This window comes from Triticum urartu, chromosome 1A, assembly GCF_056163025.1.
Source record: "Triticum urartu cultivar PI428250 chromosome 1A, HENAU_Tu73, whole genome shotgun sequence".
Taxonomy (NCBI): Eukaryota; Viridiplantae; Streptophyta; class Magnoliopsida; order Poales; family Poaceae; genus Triticum; species Triticum urartu.
In genome coordinates, this window is record NC_141873.1 from 254,255,039 (window position 1) to 254,261,751 (window position 6,713).

Genomic DNA, 6,713 nt, shown 5'->3' on the forward strand with positions numbered 1-6,713 from the left:
TCTAAAAGATCGCTACTACTATGTGTAGCCTATCGACTTAGTGGTGGGAATTTTAGTAGTAGCGCTTTTACCATGCGACGCGCTACCGCTATATATGTATCTGCAGCGCGGTTATTCTGCACGCGCTACTGCTGTGTAGCAGTAGCGCGATTTTTTAACAAGCGCTGCTGCTAAAGTTCTGTGTATAAGGTTTTCCCTAGTAGTGATACTTTGATTCGGCGGTATTGTTGGATGAAGCGCCCCAGACCAACATTACATGACCGCGTTCATGAGACTGGTTCTACCACCGTGCTTCCCACACAGGTGGCTAGTGGTTTTTGTTTCTCCCGCTTTAGTTGAATCAAGTTTGACTACGCCCGGTCCTTGTTGAAGGTTAAAACAACACACTTGATGAAAATTCGTTGTGGTTTGATGCGTAGGTAAGAACGGTTCTTACTAGAAGCCCATAGCAGCCACATAAAACTTGCAACAACAAAGTAGAGGACGTCTAACTTGTTTTTGCAGGGCATGTTGTGATGTGATATGGTCAAGACGTGATGATATAAATTGTTGTATGAGATGATCATGTTTTGTAGAAGTTATCGAAACTGGCAGGAGCCATATGGTTGTCGCTTTATTGTATGAAATGCAATCGTCATGTAATTGATTTACTTTATCACTAAGCAGTAGCGATAGTCGTAGAAGCAATAGTTGGCGAGACGACAACGATGCTATGATGAGATCAAGATGTCAAGCCGGTGGCGATGGTGATAATGATGGTGCTTTGGAGATGGAGATCAAAGGCACAAGATGATGATGGCCAAATCATATCACTTATATTGATTGCACATGATGTTTATCCTTTATGCATCTTATTTTGCTTAGTACGGCGGTAGCATTATAAGATGATCTCTCACTAAATTTCAAGGTATAAGTGTTCTCCCTGAGTATCCACCATTGCTACAGTTCGTCGTGCCGAAACACCACGTGATGATCAGGTGTGATAAGCTCTACGTTCACATACAATGGGTGCAAGCTAGTTTTGCACAAGTAGAATACTCAGGTTAAAATTGACGAGCCTAGCATATGCAGATATGGCCTCGGAACACTGAGACCGAAAGGTCGAGCGTGAATCATATAGTAGATATGGTCAACATAGTGATGTTCACCATTGAAAACTTCTCCATCTCATGTGATGATTGGACATGGTATAGTTGATTTGGATCACGTGATCCTTTAGATGACTAGAGAGATGTCTATCTAAGTGGGAGTTCTTAAGCAATATGATTGATTGAACTTAAATTTATCATGTACTTAGTCATGATAATATTTGCATATCTATGTTGTAGATCAATTGCTCGCGTATAGCTTCCCCGTTTTATTTATGATATGTTCCTAGAGAAAACTATGTTGAAAGATGTTAGTAGCAATGATGCGGACTAGCTTCGTGATCTGAGGGTTATCTTCATTGATGCACAAAAGAATTATGTCCTTGATGCACCGCTAGGTGACGGACCTATTGCAGGAGCAGATACAGGCGTTATGAATGTTTAGCAAGCTCGGTATGATGACTACTTGATAGTTTAGTGCGCCATGCTCTACGGCTTAGAACTGGGACTTCAAAAACGTTTTGAAAACCATGGAGCATATAAGATGTTCCAAGAGCTGAAATTGGTATTTCAGACTCATGCCCAAGTCGAGAGGTATGAGACCTCTAACAAGTACTTTTCCTACAAGATGGAGGAGAATAGCTCAACTAGTGAGCATCTGCTCAAAATGTCTGAGTACTACAATCGCTTGAATCAAGTGGGAGTTATTCTTCCAGATAAGATAGTGATTGACAGAGTTCTCTAGTCACTATTGTTAAGTTAATGGAACTTCGTGATGAACTATAATATGCAAGGCATGATGAAAATGATTCCTGAGCTCTTCGTGATGCTGAAATCAACGAAGGTAGAAATCAAGAAAAGCATCAAATGTTGATGGTTGAAAAGATCACTAGTTTCAAGTAAAAGGGTAAGGGAAAGAAAGGGAACTTCAAGAAGAATGGCAAGCAAGTTGTCACTCCCATGAAGAAGCCCAAAGCTAGACCCAAGCCTGAAACTGAGTGCTTCTACTACAAAGGAAATGGTCACTAGAAGCGGTACTGCCCCAAATACTTGGCGGATAAGAAGGATGGCTAAGTGAACAAAAGTATATATGATATACATTTTATTGATGTGTAATTTACTACTATTCTTAGTAGCCCTTGGGTATTTGATATTGGTTCAGTTTCTATGATTAGTAACTCAAAACAGGAGTTACAAAATGAACAAAGACTAGTCGAGGGCAAGGTGACGATGTGTGTTGGAAGTGATTCCAAGGTTGATAACATCACTGTCGCACACTCCCTTTACCTTCGGGTTAATGTTGAACCTAAAATAAATGTTATTTGGTGTTTGCGTTGAGCATAATATGATTAGATCTTGTTTATTGCAATACGATTATTCATTTAAGTCCAAGAATAATTGTTATTCTGTTTACATGAATAAAACCTTATGTGGTCATACACCCAAGGTGGATGGTTTAGTGAATCTCGATTGTAGTAATACACATATCCATAATATTGATGCCAAAAGATGCAAAGTTGATAATGATAATGCAACATACTAGTGGCACTGCCATTTAGGTCATATTGGTGTAAAGCGCATGAAGAAACTCCATGCTGATGGGCCATTGGAATCACTTGATTATGAATCACTTGATGCTTGCGAACCATGCCTCATGGGAAAGATGACTAAGACTCTGTTCTCCGGAACAATGGAGTGAGCAACAGACTTATTAGAAATAATACATACTGATGTATGCGGTCCGATGAGTGTTGATGCTCGCGACGGGCATCATTATTTTCTGACCTTCACATATGATTTGAGCAGATATGGGTATATCTACTTGATGAAACATAAGTTTGAAACATTTGAAAAGTTCAAAGAATTTCAGAGTGACACTACTAGAAAAAGGCTAATTAGTGGCACACCTATTTTGGCCATTAATGGCGCACTATAGGTGCGCCACTATCATCACGCCACTAGTAACAAGTACTAATGGCGCACCCCTGGTGCGCCATTAGTATACTAGACAATAGTGGCGCACCTGGCAGTGCGCCATTAATATGTCCCCTGGTGCGCCATTACTATGCCTCCCAGGGGGCCATATTTACCTTGTGCTCTAGGTTACTAATGGCGCACTTCTAGATAATCCTCCACTAGTGTGTTTATTGCAGTGCGCCACTAAAGTGCAGTATGGTGCGCCACTAGTATGAATATTAGGATTTTTTTCTTTTCTAATATTTTCGCAGGTTACAAAATATATTACCGCACAAAATATAGATGACACAACATATAAACAGCAGATTAATCGAATACAATAGAAGATTAGTCTCCGAATACAATTCATCATATTAGTCTCCGAATTGAAAAGACCGAACAAAGTTAGAACATTACAAGTCTCGAGACCGCGAGTAGCGAGTTTGTCTTCACATTACAGGTCGATATCGATCATCTAAACTACCATCACATAGAAGAGAGCTGCGGTCATCACGATGAGCATCATCGCGATGAAACTGGTCTTCATCCGGTTCCTCCTCCGCTCCCTCCTCTCTCCCGCTAGATAGCGCGCGTATCTAGCTTCCGCCTCCGCCCTAGTGGTGTACCCTTTGTAACTGTTACCGCTGAAACGGTGAACCTGTCTCCGACACTCCTCCCAGTCGTCGTAGACTCCGGGAACCTTACCCTTGTACACGACATACGACGGCATCTCTATGCACTAGACAAACAAAACGTTAGTAGCAATTCACAGACAATACATAAGCAATATATAAGTATGCAACAAAAGGATCGGAAGAGAAAAGCAAAACATTAATAGCACGATTCATGGTCCTACTAATAAATAGCATCGATTACATATAAGTTGAATGACTGTCCAAACCAAAGAGACGTACAAGTTCATTAAAGTTTAATTACAACATGAGCTAATTGATATTTCAGAACTACATAGCATCACTGCTTTCGACTCGACTCAGGGACCGGAGCATGGATGAAGCCGTCGTCTTTCGTGATGGTCATGAAATCACGATCGTTGTCAGCCTGCATTTGTAGCGTTGTTTCTATTTCACTGTTGGACAGTTGATATCTGAGGTAGAACTGCCCCGAGGTATGAAGGACATCTTGATGGATGATTTCCGCAAACTCCAATTGGATGCGAAAGAATTCTTGTCTGAGGTCCGCGTCCTGGATTGCCGACAAGCACGCGGCCCAATCTTTGAGACTATTTGGTAGCAGAAGGTGATTATGGTCCCGTACGATCGCCTGCATGTGATGGAGGGTGTAGTAGGCATCCTTCTGACCGCCAGGTGGCTGCTTGACGCAGGGGAACATCGTTATGTGGGTGAACACGTGCTTGCCGACCTAAAAATTGGCCTCCTGAAGGTGCCTCCAGATTTGGCATAGCCGGGGAGAACATCATCAAGAACTTTCTTGATATTTGTGGTCTTTATTCAACTGACGGTCCGAGTCGAAATACGTGGCCATGGAATAGTTCGGGATTAAGAGGTTGAGTGTGCAACGTGTGTCACTACACAAAACACGGAATGTTAGAAAAAAGAGCGATCGAAATCTAAGAAATCATATGTTACATGGCGGTGAGGGGATGACTTACTCGGGAAAGTAAGGCACGAGGAAGTTATCCTTATCTGGGTTCGCCAGAATAACGCCTTCGAGGTATGAACTCGCGACTTGCCGGTCCCCATCGCTGCCCAAGATCTTGTCACGCATGTAGAATGGGTCGACTATCACGATGTCCGGGGTCTTGTCTCTAATGAGCCGCATCTCCATACTTAGCGAAAATAGCCGAATGAAGGTGTAGTGCAGCAGATGAAGGTTAAACATAGCAAATATGTCATCAAACCGCAGGACGATCATACCCCCGATGGTGTTATCGACAAAGCCCTTGCCCTCTGGCACCTTGGCCACGAAAACCGGGTATGCCACATCATTCTCGGAGAGACGCCGCTTTTCCAAAGAAAGAACACTTTCATGCAGACTCCGCATAGCACCGGTTGCAGCATTGAGCAGATTAGTCGGTAGCATCGGCCTACCTGCCACATGCACCCTCCTCGAGATATCCTTAGGTGAAGGTGGCCCGTCCTAAGCACGGATCGTACTCGGTGCCGGCTGGCTCGCACCCTTGTTATTCTTTCTTTTCCGTCTCTTCTTCTTCTGGTGTAATGGGATCGAGTTCTGCTCAGAGACCACCTTCTTGAGTGTGTTGGGGCTGATAATATTTCGCACCTCGGCTATCTGAGGCTCGGTGAAGGCGGCAGCTGGAGGCGTCTCCCGAGAACTGAATGCCAGACGACGCCTGTTGCAATTGGGTTTCTCTGCGGTACCAGCTAGATCGCGATCGTCTTTTGCAGGGTTGGGTTCTTGAGAAGGAGGCCCCAAGAATTCGTCGCCGTATCCATGTTCGTTGAAGTACTTATCGACCCTGGTAAATGTACCATCGTCGTCTGGATCCTGTGCCATATGCATGTCCGGATCAACTGACGGCGGTACCGTTGCGGCGGTCTTGCCATGGCTTGGTGCCGGCACGACTGGCGGTGTTGTCTGTGGGGTGGTGTCCCCCACCCCCAAACGAATCTGGCTCTTCGGCCAAAGTATGGACCAGCTTATGCAGGGGCTGAGGGTCATCAAATCATCTTCGTCGGCCCCAGGGGGTCGATACGGAGGTAACAAGTCGTCGCAGCCCCACAGCACCCGAACCAGTTGAACCCTATACACGTTGGGTGGCATCGGATTACCGTGGAACAGGCGGTTGCCCGGTTGAACGATTCTGGCCTTGGCGACATCGATCAACTCGTTGTCCACGAAGTGCAGGAGAGTGCATGGAACGTCGGCGGCGCCCTGCGAAAACATGTAGGGCGTTAGGGATGCCCAGTCAAAGGCAAGGATATGAAGTCATCGGCCAAGAGGCTTAGTTACCATGATGGCGTCGAGCTCGGCTAATGTCGAGGCACCGCCAACGGTGGGCGTGCAAGTGACGGAGGGGCCGCTTGCTGCCGAGGTGCCGGCCGGCGTATTCTTCCCACACCCGGGTGCATTAAGCTCCAATGCCGGCACCGACACCGGAGACACAAATGCCGCCTCCACCGGAGACACCAATGGCGCCGCCGGCGCGTTGTGCGAGTTGCTGCCCGTGAAGCTGGGAATCAGGTGCGGCCCCTGTTGGCCACCCGCAATCCACGCCTGCAGCCCCTCAAGCAAGGTAGGCATAATGGCGGTGATCGTCGCTCCCAGTTGGTCTCGCACTTGCTCTTCGACAATCTCCGGAATCTGCGCCACTTGTGCCTTGAGTTCTTGAACCTCGCGCTCCTGGCTTTCCCAGCTGGTCTTTCTCTCCTTTCGGGCGGCGGTATAGTATTCCGACCATTTCGTGGACAAGCCTTTGCCGGCCACACGACCAGCTGACGTTGGCTTACTGAGCTTATCCTTGTGTTTCATTACGTTCAACGCCCTATTTAAAGTGGTGTCCCAAGGGGAGCTCTGGGACGACCCCGCGCTACTGCTTTCAGTTTCCCGCGGAAGGAACATGAACCATTTAGAAATTTGGCTTCATTAATTAGAATGCAACCATATGGAGCTAATTACGCGGGGGTGTATTCCTTACAAGAACTAGTTCAAGCGCCTTGGTCTTCGGAT

At 45.8% G+C, this 6,713-nt stretch overlaps 1 pseudogene; it reads right to left on the reverse strand.

The window, feature by feature from the left end:
- Nucleotides 1-4,670: 4,670 nt before the first annotated feature.
- LOC147990747 (uncharacterized) lies at nucleotides 4,671-5,930 on the reverse strand (annotated as a pseudogene).
- Between the last annotated feature and the right edge of the window lie 783 nt (nucleotides 5,931-6,713).